This window comes from Tamandua tetradactyla, chromosome 7 (genome assembly GCF_023851605.1).
Source record: "Tamandua tetradactyla isolate mTamTet1 chromosome 7, mTamTet1.pri, whole genome shotgun sequence".
NCBI classification, from domain to species: Eukaryota; Metazoa; Chordata; class Mammalia; order Pilosa; family Myrmecophagidae; genus Tamandua; species Tamandua tetradactyla.
Window position 1 is genome coordinate 148,020,790 of NC_135333.1, and position 16,609 is coordinate 148,037,398.

Sequence of the window (16,609 nt, forward strand, 5' to 3'; positions counted from 1 at the left end):
CTGAAGTCCCTAATTCCCACTCTTGCCATAGACACACTTTTCTTCTCAAGGTCCCAATTCAATTTAATTTCTATTCTGATCCTGCAGCCTAAAATAGATGGCAGAGGAAGCATTAAAGTGGTAAATAAATGAATCTATGGAAGAAGGGATAAAGAAAATGATGGCAAAGAGAAATTGACCAGAGCAGGGATGTGAAGAAAATAATTGTTTTGTTTTGTTTTTATCTAGGGAAAGAGGAACCAAAAGAAACGAAAGGATGAAAACTTACTTCTGAAAATAACGAATGAAAAATAAAGAAAAGACGATACAAACGAGGGAGGAGTTAAGTCCAGTAACAGAAGATTTAAGGATTCTAGATAGAATACTAGGTAAAAATGGAATAAAGAAAGTGAGAAGGAGAAAGATAAGACAGTTAAAACCCGATCTTTTTTTTTTTTTTTGCATGGGCAGGCACCAGGAATCTAACCCGGGTCTCCGGCATGGCAGGCAAGAACTCTGTCACTTGAGCCACTGTCGCACCACCCCCAATCTTCTTTTAATGGAGATGAATCTGGTATAAACAACGATGAAGTCATAAACATTATCAGCAAAGGAAGATTATAGTGTAGTAACCCAGTAGGACCAAGCACAGGTCTCCAGCCCACTCCTAACACTTGGGGAGAACACAAAAGAAGGAGAATAAAAATCCTGGTCCTGCAAAACTAGAGTGTATTCACACTGAGTGTGTGAGTAGGGTCTTCTTAATATTTATAAATCAGAAGTGCTATTAATTCTAACATTAAACACAACATACATGTAAAACCCAATTCATATTTTAATCAGCAGTTTCCCTCAAGGAACATCCAGATATCAACATCTGATCCTACTCGTGTAATCTAGGATTCTGAACACTGAGGGAAATGGAGTTTTGAGTAGGATGTGAGGTGGGCAGAAAAAGAATTTGGTTAAAATGTTGATGACAGGATTACCACCCAGAAGAGAGATAACTAGTCTACATTCATGTTCTGTTTACTAGTGTCTGCTAAAACATGTTCACTTGTTTCTATGTGTAGCTATTGGCAAATAGAATAAAAGTGCAGATTATTAATGACTGGACTCTAGAGCTGTTAGGTGTATTTTTAGAATAAAGATCTCTGTTCAGTGGATATTATAATCTCATCAAAGACCTTTGTGAGAGAACAACATTTAGAGAGGTAGTTGATTCTTCTTTTTCTTTTCCTTCTTCACCAAATGCTTAAAGTTCATTTTAAACTATTGTTTACTTTCTACAACGATGAAACTATTCTTTTTTATTAGAGAAGTTGTGTGTTCACATCCTGACACTATTTTAAAATAAGGATTGCAGGATATTTTAGAGAAAAATGAAAGATGAATATTTACATAAATTTACAGTTCTAGAGTGCATTCCTCTCATACTTCTAATTCTACGGCTAAAACTCCAAATAACGTAAACACAGACACAAAATATATGCATTTGTCATTCAGAAGTATAAGTTTATACTAAGATTGCCTTTTACTCTGTATTTAGAATATGTATCTTAATCTTAAACATTACATAAATAGAAGAGATTTAATTAAAAACTTGAAAAAATGTGTTACTGTTAATTGAATTCTTGCTACAGTTACCTTTGCAAGCCAATGTTAATAAAACTCCAGTTTAAAGAGGATGGGTTTGGGGAATTGAAATAGCTATTTATTTCCTTACCTGAGATGCCAAGATAATCTTCTCAGTAAAATAAAGAACCCAATTAGGAGAGTTCTCATTTGCAGCTATTGATCAAGTTTACACAAACTGCTAGGATTTCTAAGTAAAGCAAATAAGAGGTCCAAAGGACATTAAACAAGGTCAAGTGCGTGAGAGAAGGAACTGCTTTGCATTTTGGAAGCCTTTCACCTGTGGAGCTGATAATGAACTCGCTCTTTCCCGAGGATAGGATGGCTCCGCTCCTGCCCTTAGCCTAGCTTGCCGTCCCTTCCCCCACCCTCTGAACCTCCCGGTTTGCTATCTCTCGGTATTACCAAGCTATAAATTGCCTGAGAGCTTAGAGACAATCAGGTCACCACCGTTTGCACAGGGGAAAAGCTTCTTACTTCCGAGTAGAACCGTTCAGGGGGAAGAGAGGAAAGAGGGACGGAGGGAGGGAACCCACGCTTTAAGTCGTCACTGCGCAGGCAAGGGGTGGGGGGAGCTGGAGGAGGGGGCTGGCAGAAAAAGCATCCCCAACATTGTCGCACTTGACCCAAGTCTCCAAACTTATTGGTCGCTGCAATGGAAACTCCCTGTGCACTCTCCACTGCCTGGCAGCCGCGGCCGCTGGGTGGAGTCGCGCTCCCCGGCCCCACCTACGGGACGGAGCGTCCCCTGCAGCTCTGGTCCACCGCACCTCGCAGGAGGAGTCTCCAGGCGTTTGGCCAGGCTCAGATTATCCTTCCCCCGCACCCATCCCCGAACCGTGGCAGAAGGATGTTACCAGCCTCTCACAGCCCAGAGGGCCCCTCCCTGTGGCTCAGTTGGGGGACACTTGTGCGGAATCCGTTCCGATCCCCGCACTGCCCCGCTTTCACAACTCCGCGCGGTCAGTTGGCCAAAGACAAACTTCTGCCTCTCCCTTCCCCACTCCACCTTTTCGAGAACCGACAGCCGGCGCACCCACACACAGCGAAACTCCCGGGGCGCCGCTGCAGTCTGAGCATGCTCAGTATCAGGGCAGGTTTTGATTGAAAGTGAAAAAAAGAAAAGCTTTGTATTATGCTGTCTCCTTTCTTGTGCCTATGGCTTGCTGAACAGGTTGCGGAGCGGCTCTGCGCCTATCCAGAGGGTTCTGTCTGGTGTCCTTGATTGGGTCTCCTTGGGATCTGGCCCCCTCAGTTTACTCTCCCCCCCCTCCCCCAAGCCCCCTCCTCAGGTCGCTGTCCGCGGTGGGGTTGGAGAGACACTAACAGAACTGGGATGGGCGCTGTTGGCTGAGCGGATCCACCTATTATTGCTGCGTCCTGATTGGCTCCTTGGCGCAGCGTCCCCGTGCTTGAGCCAATCAGGTGGTCGGGGCTTGGAGATGATGGGCGGCCGCCTCCTCACTGGAGGGATTCCTGGAGAAGCTGCAGTGTGGGGATGCTCTAAACCCAGGACTGCCCCCAGTGTCTTTCCACCTCCCCCTTCTGCAGCGACGGCCGCCGCGGCAGTTAGCGGCGACAACTTGAGGCTGCGCCCGGGCAAGGGCCCCAAGGTGGTGCTCAGCGGAGAGGGCTGCCCAGCGCCCCGAAGGGGTGTGTGTAGGGTGGGGGCGGCCAGCTGGGACCAGCTGGTGGCCCTGGAGAACCTCCCACACACCCACACCCACACACCCCTTTTGTGTTACAGGCTGCCCCTCCGAGAGCGGAGGCGGCGGGAGAACGTGAGTGCCTTTCGCGAGTCCGCACCCGGAGAGCAGTGGGGACGCACACCCGGCAGCACCTACTGCTCCTCGCTCCAGGTAAGGCAGCGGGACGGCGGCGCGGCCACCTCGGCAGCGCATATTTGCTTGAATCCGCTCGCAAGATTTTCTTCTCAGTACACTTGAGCTTTGGGGGTGGAAGACTGAGACCTGGGGAGGGAGCCCCGGGTGGCCTATTGTGCGGAGTACAACGAGACCACATGTGCATCTCCTGGAAAAGCACTTTGTACTGTGCGGGTGATTCAGAGCCAGCCTGGAGTTGATGTTGGACATTCCCCATCTTCGTGTTCTCTCTTTCCTTCTCGGTCTCTCCTCCGTCCCCCGCAACCCATCTCTCTCTTCTTTCCTACTTGCTCTCCACCCCACCCCCCTTTCTCTTTCTTTACTTCACCCTCCTCCCACCCTAAGCACGCACAAGGTTTCTTTCTCCTCCTAAAGAGGATTGCCTTTTCTCAGAGGAACGAGGAGGAGCGAAGAAAGGAGAACGATTTCATTACGCCTGGGGGTGGGGGTGGGGGGAATATAACACAACCTCTGCGAAAATTAGAGTACAGAAAGCAATTAAACTGAATAAGCAGAGTAGACAAGCCATGCAGCTTGGACTGTCAGAGATGGGAAGCATCAAGTTTGACTTGATCTTCCCCTCCAAGTGGCTATGTCTCTCACTTGCTTTGTTCAAATGGAACAAACACAAACCAACAATCCAACCCACTTTCAACTGCTTAATTGCTGTTGCTTTTAACTGCCAACCATCTGACTTTTCCTATTTCCATCTGTCCTGCAGGGCTGACTATTTAGTATTACACAGCATTGTTAATGTCTGAACTTTGAGGGGTTTCCTGGGTAAAGGAAAAATTTTACAAATAGATCATCACTTTCCTAAGGTTTCCTGGCATGACTTTTATGTTGAGGTTGGGGAGAATAGCAAAACATGTAAACTTTCAAAACATTTGTAAGTGACACCAGTGTCATCAGGAGGCTTGAATTTCTATTTCAAGAGAGGTAATCTTCTAGTTAGCTTTGTGTACATATTGATACTCACTTTCTTGGACATTAATCTATTGGTGAAGTAAAGAAACCATTTAACTTTTATGTTAAATTTATATTTGTTTCTGAATTTTCATTTTCTTTTACCTTTCTGCCTTCTACTTGAATTGTATTACCTTGGATATCAAATCCATGCCTTGCCTTATTTTTTTTTAACGTATTCAATGGATGTAAACATGTTTATACAATCCTAGCACTCCCTTTAGAAGGCACATGGAGGCTCAATTAGCCAAGAAACCTCTTGTACTGAAGCAAAGTTAAGAAAGTGATGGTAGGAAGATCACCTCTAATTTTGAAAATCTTATAAGGAAAAGCATTTTTGTACTCAAAAGCATTTTTGTACTCATGTCTTGTTACAGGAAAGAGAAAGATATCCAAACAGCTGCATGCCTCTGCTGCCTACATAATAGGTCAAGTAAATGGTACTTTTGGAGAGTCTTGAGGATGGTTTCAGTAATCTCTAATTCTATCATTAGTGGTATAAATTTTCTTTTCTTATTCTTCATCAGAGACAGCTAAGTGATTACTGTCAGATGGGAGGAAGTAGAGAGAAGTGCCTGGTTAAATGCAAAGGGGAAGCAATCCAAGTAGGTCCTAAATGAGCACAAAAAAAACCAACAGATATTAGTGTCTGGGTAAATCCTTTCCTTTGACGGTCAGGGGAAACATCAGGTCTTATATTTTCTCTAGATGCCACTTGGGATTTGAAAAAGACTCTTTTTGCTTAACTCTTATGTGCACACGAGAAAGTATTGTTTCTCCACATATCTTTAGTGTATAAGATTTTATATCAACTTAGAGAAGAATGTTTCCATTTGCCAATTTCTATATTTTATCTGAGGCAATTATCTCTTCTACGTAAGCAGAATTATCTAGAGTCATAAAAAAGAGCTTCTTCCTAGAGCTTTGACATTTAAATGACTTTTTAAAAATGTAGTATCCATGTTGAAAGCTAACCCTCATTTTTAGAGGTGCCACCTTTTGGTTACAAGGACAAAAGGACAATTGCTTAATTATCTCCTGTGTATATACAACTGAATTAACAAGTTTAGACTTGAAGAGATGTGCAAAAAGGAAACTTACTGCTTTCCATGTGAGCAAAGTAAAATTTTACTTGCTTGTTTCTCTATCGACTTGAGGATTATGTAAAAGTTTAGGCTTGATTTGAGACTTTGTTTTTGTGATTTTACAAATGTTAACTATAGCAATAACAGGTAAAAGAAATAGAGATGAATACTTAGTTTTCTACTTACTTTTAAAAAATTAAGACTTTATATATAGGAAATCAGAACTAATTCCAACATACTGTGAGTGGATTGAAGAGAGACTTTAGAATAAGAACCAGAGGGCAGGGAATAATAACATATTATAGCAAATTATTACTCTGTAATTCTACATAGTGTTCTAGTATAACAATTTCCTACAATCTTTATTTTCTGTCATTTTAAAAGAATGTCTTAATAAATCTTATCAGTGTTTCAGAATAAATATGATAATTAGATTTTAAGATATTTTGCATCAGAACTAAAGATTGCTGTTATGCAAGAAAATCCTAAAAATATTAATTGTAACCAAATAACATAAGATACAATTGTTTTCAGAGAAGTTTGGTACTTCATTTCATAATGCAGGATATTAGTTATTCAGGCTACTCAGATTATCAGATATTTCTAATCAGGAAATGTGAAAGTAAGTAACGTGGTATTTACATTGTAAGATTTGCATATTAGATTTCATGCTAACTGAAAATAAAACTAGAAAATAGTAGCTTCTCTGAATTCTATTTCCAAGATGAACTAGAAGATTAATAAATAACATGCAAAATGTGTTAGAAATCTGAAAGTTAATTTGAATTTTCCATTAGCCTAATGACACCATGGACATAATATCAATTTGTCATTTTTGATATTCAGTATATTAAATAAATTTAAAGCAAATTCCCAAAACAAGATTTTAGAGCCGTCTAATCTTAAAGAATTTACATTTAACACAGACAATTACATCAGCCTGAAATACTTACAGCTCTTGTGATTTCAAATTTGTGGGACAGCTGGGAGGAAATCATTAGTTTCAAATTGAAATATTGTATTTCTTTTCCTAAAGATAGTGATTAAATGATTTCGAAGAAAAAAAAGAGCAAAAATAAAACAGTTTGATTATATAATGGAACAAATTTTGTCTAATGTTTCAGAAAACCAAGACCGAAGTTAGACTTTCTGCCATAGTATAATGTAGCTGTGGATCTTGCAAATATTTGGTAAAAATGGTGTTTTTTTTAATTAAATATCTGATCCACTTGTGACTTTTTAAATAAAATTTTTAAGTGATTTCTTATCAGAAATACATTTGTACCTTAAGTTTAATATATGAGAGATGCTTTCTGACAGAACTTGTTTTCCACTGAAATTGACCAAAGCTGTTTAAACAGTGATAAAGTATATGGCCAATTAAATAAGTTATTTCAATTAACATTTAAGTATATATACGTATATATTTAGAACATATGTACATATATACACACATATATCTATACATACATATATATTCTAAAATTATATAACTTTTTCAAAAAGGGCAGTAACGTACGAAACTAGAAGGTACTCATGTAAGAAATACCATTCAAAAAAGGATGACAATATCTTGGGGCTGTTTTGTTTTTTTGTTTGTTTGGGTTTTTAGGTACATGTCCGGGAATCGAACCCGGGTCTCCCTCATGAAAGGTGAGCATTCTACCAGTGAACCACCTGTACACCAATTTGGGGCTGTTTTTAATGGTTCTTTGAGGTAATATCAATGGGAGGCCTAGATCTTTCCCTTTATTCAACTCTCTCTGGCTTTAGGAAGAGGCAATTTTTATAGGAAACAAGAATGAAAAAGACTCACAGTACAAGAAGATGCATCTCTCCAAACAGGTAACAAATAAGTTGAAACCATGTTTTCATGTACTTTAGACATGACAAGGATAATAAGGTTTTTTTTTTTCTTTCTAAGGCTTTTAGCTGATAGTTCTTTCAGTGTTTGCACTTAAGTTTGCATTGTTATTGATGCTTTGCATAATTTAATCATTATTATTCCTTTTTTCAAGTAAGGGAAGGGATGGGAATTGGTAACTTTTCTTTTAATTTACCAAAGAAAATATTTTTCATGGTATTTTTGCAAACTTGATTCAAATATCTCATGTGAGTCCATGTTTTTTTATGCAGAAATTTAATGTTTCCAATCCAAAGAAAACATTGCATATACCTCCAGCTTCTCTGTCATTTTTGAGATAATTCTTGAACTGTTAATTTATAAAAGTATATTGAAGGGTGGGCCACGGTGGCTCGGCAGGCAGAGTTCTCAGCAGACCTGGGTTCAATTCCTGGTGCCTGCCCATGCGAAAAAAAGTATATTGACTATAAGATAAATTGTGGTAGTGAGATAAATATATGAATGCCACTATGTTCAGAGATATTAGCAATCGGTAAATAAAATTATTTTAAATCATATCACAAATATACTTGTGTTATCAATTGGAAGTACGAGACCAAACCGTCCTTTCCTATTTATATGATTGCAACTTTAACCTTTATTTTTTTTAAAAAAACTTTTCTTTTAAAACTTTTAAAGTGTGCAATGAAAAATATTGCTCCATTGTAGAAATGATAAGCACTGGAGATTCTGCATATCATTTAGAAGTCCTATTGCAAAATAACTTCCTTTAAAAAGGACATCTAAGTTTCACTAATTCAAAAACAAACAATACTTAGGAGAATTCTGAAACAAATTAAAAACTCAGTTAGAATAAAAACTGCACATTTATGATAATGTTAGAAGTGAATTTTCTGTGTCTTTGAGAAATGCAAAACATATTTAAGTAGCTTATTTCTGTAATTTCTATATTATTTTTATTTAGTTAAACCTCAAGTCTGAATTGTTTAGAACAAATTTGGATTCTCTTTAATATTCTTGTTTGTTTGTTTCTCTAAATTCATTCAATGTTTGGAAGGGATTCAGGCGGCACTTGTTTCCGTAATTTGCCAGTACATAAAAGAGAAGTCTAAATTCATCTTTTTTGGTTACTGCTATGGTGGTGACACAAGGTAAAAACACTGGCCATTCTTACAATTGTCTCACATATAGTATGTGGAATATGTTAATTTTACACAGAGGGAGTCATTTCCTTAAAAGGTGAGCCCTAGAAAATTGGAAAGCTGACGAAGATAATAAATGTCTTCTATTTCTTTGTTGTTTGGACAAAATGAGTGCTGGAGATTTTCTTTGTAGAATGGGAATGGCCTTTTTAAGCTGGCAAAGAACCTGGTGAAACCATGTGGTTGAGATATACAATTTATTTGCCTAAATTCGTAACAGCTCTGTCAGAAAGCATTTCATCACACTTACCAGATTACAACTAGGCAACAGGTACCACAAGCACTGTACACAAATATTAAACTTAGTGCTTGAGTCAGGATTTAATTTTTAGTTGAAATATTCAATTAATCAAATTCAGGTATGGTACCGAAACTTGCTCTTACCTTGTCTCAGTGAACTTGTCTCTACATTTGTGGAACGTAGCTTTGTTCCGAATTCTAAAGTGTTTAGAGTTTGTATAATTATTTTTGTCAAAGGGTATTCTACAAATCAAATCATTGTATGTTCAATTTCCTGCAATAGGTAAATGTTTCATTTGCCTTTCTAAACAGTTTGATAAATTAATCAAGGATAAAATGTACATATGTATTTAAGCACAAATCGAATTAGAGAATTTTCTATGGGAAACATTGTGATGCTTCAGTTGCTTAAATGAAAAATATTGTCTCTTCACTCCTTCTGTCACATTCTCCTTAGATGATACCATCTTTTTAGTCATGTAGAAATAGAGGGGAAATCAGGCAAAACCACTTCAAACCTCTGGCCTACAGTGGCCTCTTCCTGTCCTTACTTAAGGGCCATTTCTTCTCTGAGCAGCTCCTGTGCGTGCAGTCACCACGTCCCTCAGTGGTGTTCCGCTACTCTGACTAGAAAGCAGGTAATTGAATTTATTAACAGCTAGTTTTGAGATTCCTGAGCATATTTGCATCCACACGAAGGCAAAAGCAAAAATACTCAACCAAAACATATACTACGATAACAAAGTTATATTAGTAATACCTGCATATCTTTTATGTAGTAAAACATACGTCACTATAACAAACTTAGTCATAACACTTTTAAAATATGACAGTGATTCGTATAAGTTTTAGAATGATTTGTAAAGTAGCTTTTCTTCACGGGAGTTCATTTGATTAATCAGAAGTGGTCTAAGCAAAAGCTGAAGCTGTAAACCACGAACAGTATAGTGTATTTAAATATTAACATCAGAGAATAAAACTGAAGTAATTTTTAAAAAGAGTTTCCAACCCATTGAATTGTCTTTTTAGTACTTCCAAAATCCACCTGCTTTTTGTTATGGAAACCCTTACACGTACACACAACTCATCCTCATCATCACAGATAATTAAGAAGTGCTTTGGTTTACCAAGGAATCTCTTCCTTGGAAATTATTGTGAAACACCAGCTGTTGTGCTTGTAGAATTGATTATCAATAACTTATTTTCAAACATACTTTTATGTGAGTTATTGCAAAGGTAAACAACAAGATAACATCACAGCAGCAGACTACCGTCACTAAAATATCAATTTAGAATTGTTTGTTCTCCCCTTGAGAAGGAGGAAGAGCCAATCAAGTTTCTTCGTCCCTCATGATACTCTCCTCCCCGGTATTTGATGTAATGCAAACAGTGGATAGGTTCTTGTTCACTACCTATGGCATACAAAAACTGCCTTATACCTGCCTATTTTAGAAGAAAAAAATCTCTAGAAAAGCTTTTTAGACAAAAGACTTAAGGGCCTCTTAAGTAAGGACAATGATATAACACAGATTTTTTTTTTTTTTTTTTTCTTATCTAAAGGAAAGACAGAGAGAAGGAAGGAAGGATAGAAGGAAGGAAGAGAGGAAGAAAGGGAAACATCTTTTAAACATTTTCTTGTTTTATTGTATTTTGTTTCTCCGTTTTCGTTACATGGGCTGGGGCCGGGAATCGAACCGAGGTCCTCCGGCATAGCAGGCAAGCACTTTGCCCGCTGAGCCACCACGGCCCACCCCTATAACACAGATTTTTAAGCCATAGCTGAGCTCCTTCAGTAATCAGGTTTTGAGTTAGCACGATTATTAGGAAGAACAGTTGACACAGTTTCACAGGAGAAAGACAAGGTAGCAAAACATTAAAATCTGTTTCTGGCTTGGAGTGTCTGCCAGATCTGGGCTCACATGACTGGCTTTCTGCCTAATCCCTAGCATTTTCATCAGATGGGAGGAACGAATAAAGTGAACCATTGGGCATTAGGGTGTATTTCTAGCCCACAACATCTCTTCTATAAATAGAACATCACCATCCTATGCTAAGCAGTGTCCAGAATGCAAGGTCACACGTTTCACGTGGAAATATATATATGAGCCAGACTACTGTATGGTTTAAAGTGCTTGAATTTTATCTGCATGTGTAAAGGGTATACGTTACAAAGTTAGTTAACAATATGACATTACAAGTAATGAAATCATTTTAGTGTTTTTATTAAATTATAATGTTAAATTGAAGAAGTCAAGCCATCACCTTGAGCTACACTTGAGGTTAGTAATTCAAGAAACTGACATTTCAATAAAAAGCCAACACATCCTTAAATTGACCAAAACTGCCTTGCTTTTAAATTGTGTAAAAAAAAAAAAAAAAAAAAAGACTTGATATGAAAATTGCCTCTTTCTTTTCAGTAGAACCATGGGTAACTTTCTGAACCACTCTTGTACACTACAGAGTGAGTATTGATGATAGGAGAAGGCTTATGCCTCAGGAAAAAGTGAAGTAGATAAGTTCTGTTATGCCTTGGAGAACCTGCTTCATCATTTCTATATTGAATACATTAGAAACAGTTTTATTTTTCTTGACTTCTGAAGTTTTAAACCTGTATGTAATGCATTGAAACACAGTGCTACTCCATGCTTAAGCAAAGAGATTTGCTCAGCTTTTTGGCTTTAAGAATAAAATAGCAATTCCCTTGTATTTCCTTACATTTTCTTCCTTTCTCTTATCTTTCCTTCACACCTTTCCTTTTTTTCCTTTCTTTATTATTTCTTCTTTATTTTCTTTTTTTATCTTATTTTTATCTCCTTATAGAATCACTAGCTGGGAGCTTGGGATTGTTGGCCCTATATTAATCTCTACCAGTTAGATTTGTTTTTGTCCAGTACCAAGAAATTGAATTCTTAGTTTGTATACATTTTAGGTTAGTGTAACAAACAAATTAAGGAGTGTCTTAATTTAATCAGCAGAATCCAATTAGAATGTGCCATGATTGGAATGTTTTTAAGGTCTTACATGTAAAGGTTGGCTTGTTGATAATTTCTAGACTGAAACTGACTATAAAGAGCCAGAAATAATCATGTTTAAAAGTTCAAACAAATAGCCTCTACTACTCAGTACCTTTTTTTCTATTTTGTTTTTGCAATTATTAGTCAAATCATTGTTTTTATGACAGTTGTATAGCACTTGATTTTTAAAATTTATGTTGACTCATTTGATAATGAAGAGATTCTCCATTTTATAGAATCAATAAAGGGGAATCAGAGATGTCAAGTTACCTGCCTATGATTATACACTTAGAAAGCCTTTTATAGTTTTGGTTTACTAAATCATGTCACCTTCACACCTAAAAAAAGAAAAGAAAAGAGAAAGTATGTTTAGCAGTTCTCTCAGTGCATAGGAACCAGTCTGTCATTGCATATTGTATACACGGTTCTTTATTCTCCTCATTTAAACCATAAAGACCTTTTAATATAATACCATTACTTCTATGATTCTAACATTGAAAATAAAATTAAATTTGAGTTTTAAAATTACTCAAGGGAAAGTTACAAATCTGTAATAAAAGTTACTAAGCCTGCATCACTAAGCTGAGCTGACCATTAGTTACTGCTGTATCACTGTGATATTAGATGGTCATCTCATTTATTTTCTTAGTTGTAAACTACATAGTCCCAAGCCACCTCATAGCATGCATAGAGATGTGACTGGAATCAGAAGTGTTGTAGCTTTAACACTAGCTCTCCTACCTCATCTGTCATTACTCTCCCCGTTAGAATTCACGCACAACTTCACACTGTTCCCTAAACTTAACTTTAAGGGAAGTCATTGGATCTGTTGATGTTTTTCTCTTCTACCCAAAGTAGAAGGGGCTAAACAGTATGTTGTAAGAGGACTTACCCCAAACCAATCATTATTCAGCCCTAATGTGAAGTTTATCAACTGGCAATTCTTTATGTTAAGAATTGGAAACAATGACTGATATCCATATAGAGTACAATGTGGATTAATATAAATGCTTTTGTATCCTATATAAGGAAACAAAACTCTTAATTGGAAATAACCTATAAAAAGGATGCAAGTTTATTTGAGCATGGAATAGATATATATAGGATCTCTGGATGTACACAGAGTAATTATATTAATTATTGTGTTCTTATGTAAGATAGTTTTCTTTGTGCTTTTGATGCATCATCCCACTTAATATCCCAGTGACCATATGAGATGATTATTTATTCATATTTTAAAAGTTTAAAATTGATGAAAAGAATAGTAACTTTCCCAGAGCTATACAACTATCATATATAGGAAATGGATTCAAATGTAAGCAGTCTGTGGTGGAGTAGGCTGCTGGGGGACACCTGTTTTTCCAGGCGTTTACTCTTTAGTTGATAAGTGATGGATAGATGGTAGGTGGGGGTGGGTGGGGAGGAATGGCACTCAGGGGGCTTGAAACAGTGTGGAAATATTCAATCATTTAACAATCAGTTTAGCTACACCAGCGTGAAGAGGTGCAATATCAGGCAGAAGCTGAAGGTTGATTTGACTGTCATTTAACTCTAGTTGCATCCTTGCTTCGTACTCCTTGATTTCTTTTTTTCCTACAGTTGGGCAGGTATTTATAGGGATTGAGGTTTCTTAGAGTGGGTTAGCTCAGAACTGCTGAGAGCAGCAAACTTTAGAGCCACCTGTGTATAAGCCAAGACTTCACTTTTATTTATTTATTCTTTTGGGGTGGAAGAAAGGGGATACTATTTTTTTGAGATGTTTATAAAGTTTTATTTTGTAATTGCCCTAACTACCTATAGATTACTACACACTTAGTAGGGTCAATTTGTACAAAAATACTAAACATTTTCTTATTGCACGCCCAAATTGAAGGGGATTTATTTGAGAATAATTTATTTCTTCCAAATGTACTTCTTATTATCTCTGTTATATGCCAGGCACTGTTTTGGATGCTGATAGCTAATAAATGAAAACAGGGCAACATTGAGGATTGTTGTCAGTCAAGTCTAGTTTGAGCAAATCATATAAGTTGATGCTTAAAAGTATGGCTTGCTACACAGGAGACCTGAATCCAATTCCCAGCCCATGTACTTCCCCCTCAAAAAGACTGTGAACAAATGGTGCTGCAATGATGGGATAGTCACATGGAAAAAGAATGATATGTGGCCCTTACCATACAGCATAAAATAAATAAATAAAAGGGGCCAGCCATATAAATATTAGGGAAAGGGCATTGCTGGCATGGGAGACATCCAGTTGCAAACCGCTGCAGAGGGAATGACTTTGGCCTATTTAAAGAACAAAAAGACAAATCTGACTGCAGTAAAGAAACACTGATTTTGTGAGTTTTAACTGCCTTAATATTTTAATTAAAAACAATCTATGAGCATTATTAAAGACATTTTCAAACCATTATGATCACACATAATCTCATCATCCCTGTATGGTTTCTGTGTAATATTTGTCATTATTTTCTGATTACATTTACGGACTACATACCATGTCACAATGACTTTTAAAGTGCATCCTTTTGTGTGAAGTGTCTTATAGGTGCATATTTTCGTCATTGTTTTCCTCTTTAAAAGAGTAGTTCCTTTTCTTTTAGGATATATATTCCTTTGTTGTTTTTTTATGTCTTTTGTTAAATTCTAATAACCTTTCTCTTTTGTCCACATTTCTAAGAGAAATAAACACATGGCCTAATCCCAGTTTTATCATTTCTATGAATTTAAGTGAACTTCATGGCTTTTTACCGCAGTAATGATTTTTTTCAATGTAATTTCCTTTTGAGTATATATTTGATTATATCCTGCAAAACTCTAATTTAGATTTTGAAACAAAAGTAAATAAACACCAAAAACATAATGAAACAGATCATTTTGTGTTGATTATCATTTAGACTACACAGATCTTGGAGTATTAGCCGGAAATTATTTTTCCTCTATCTAGTTTCATATCCTGGTTTCAAGAACTCAATAACCCAAGTCTACCTAGGTCACTTCATGACAGTAAACTAGGTGTTTGCAGAAGCATATTAACTTTTGTAAGCCTGCAGTACCATTCAACATACCGCAGTGGTAATGAAGTAATAATTGAAGCATCAATCTTAAATGGCTCTTTTTTTTTCCCCCAAGACTAGTTCTATAGACATTATATTCTGATAATGATATGTTTTGAAAATGGGGTTTCCGTTGCTGGAATAGTCTGGTCAATAAATGATACCATATGTTTTCCTTATCCTTATGAAATTATGTCTCTTTTGTTTCCTAAATAGCTTGTATTATAGTACATATATATATATATGTATAGTATTTTAAACAAAAGTTAATGCACTAAATGTAAGTTTCTCAGTGTTTTGCAATGATATTTTCATCTTATCTATACATTTCTATTGCCTGATAATTGTTAGGAAGAGAGTATTCTATAGTCTGCTTATTGAATAAGTAAATAAATCCTCTAAATCAATATTTTTCTAACTTTTTTTAAATTGAAATCTGTTTTAGTTTGTAAAAGCTGCTGGAATGCAATATACCAGAAAAAGAATGGCTTTTAAAAAGGGGACTAAGGCCTTGAAAATATCCAAATTAAGGCAAGACTATAAGAATGTCCAAACTAAGGCATCAGTGAAAAGCTACCTTAGCTGAAGAAGGCCAAGGATGTTTGGGGTTTCTCTCTCAGCTGGAAAGGCACATGGCGATGCCTGCTAGTTTTCTCTCTTGTCTTCTTCTTTCATGAAGTTTCCCCAGGGGCATTTTCCTTTGGCATCTCCAAAGGTGTCTGGCTGTGTGGGATTTGTTGGTTCTGAAGCTTTTTCCAAAATGGTTCCCTCTTAAAGAGCTCCAGTAAACAGCCCCACCTTGAATGGGTAGAAACAAATCTCCATGGAAATCATCTAGTCAAAAGTTACCACCCACAATTGGGTGGGTCACATCTCCATGAAAACAGTCAAAAAGATCCCACCCAGTAATATTGAACAAGGATTAAAGGACATGTACATAGTAGCTTCAGACCAGCACAATATCCAAACTCAGTACACAAACAAGCATACATATACACACAATATAAAAACATGTTATATGTCTATGACATAATACCACTCATGACATATTCTTATGCATTCATTTTTTTTCTGTTTCATTGAAAATGCTGGTCAGAACTGATGAAGTTAATCTTATAACCTAACAATGGGGAAAAACCTGTAGTTTAAAAATACTTTCCTAAATTCAATACCAAGTTTCATAAAATTTTAGTACATTTAAGGTCCCAATAAACATGTGAGTAAAATTTAATGAATATTCAGGAACTTGCAATGTTTTTTTTTTAAATAAGATATTATCATCTGTAAATGCATGAAGTTTCTTGGAATTCCCATCCAAAATAACGGCACTCGGGCGGGCCGCGGTGGCTCAGCGGGCAAGAGTGCTTGCCTGCCATGCCGGAGGACCTCGGTTCGATTCCCGGCCCCAGCCCATGTAAAAAACAAACAAACAAACAAAATATAATAAAAAACAAGAAAATGTTTAAAGATGTTTCCCTTTCTTCCTTCCATCCTTCCTTCCTTCTCTCTCTGTCTTTCCTTCCCTTCCTCCCTCTCTCTTTAAAAAAAAAAAAAAAAAAAAATAACGGCACTCTTAATATATTAATATATGAATAATTATGTGTGAATCTGTGCTGTATAAAAATAAGGTAACAATTAATCTAGCGCCAAGACTGTTATTGATCATTCTCAATCAAACAGAT

General features: G+C 36.9%; 1 protein-coding gene across 6 annotated transcripts in view; it reads left to right on the forward strand.

Annotated features, from left to right (window-relative positions):
- The window catches only part of SYT1 (synaptotagmin 1), a 1,262,805-nt gene that overhangs the window by 676,395 nt on the left and 569,801 nt on the right, over positions 1–16,609 (forward strand). For all 6 annotated transcript variants that reach the window (XM_077111509.1, XM_077111511.1, XM_077111507.1 and 3 more), the window contains one exon: positions 3,362–3,473. The gene's annotated coding sequence lies outside the window, so the exon portion shown is untranslated. The remainder of the gene's footprint in view (positions 1–3,361; positions 3,474–16,609) is intronic.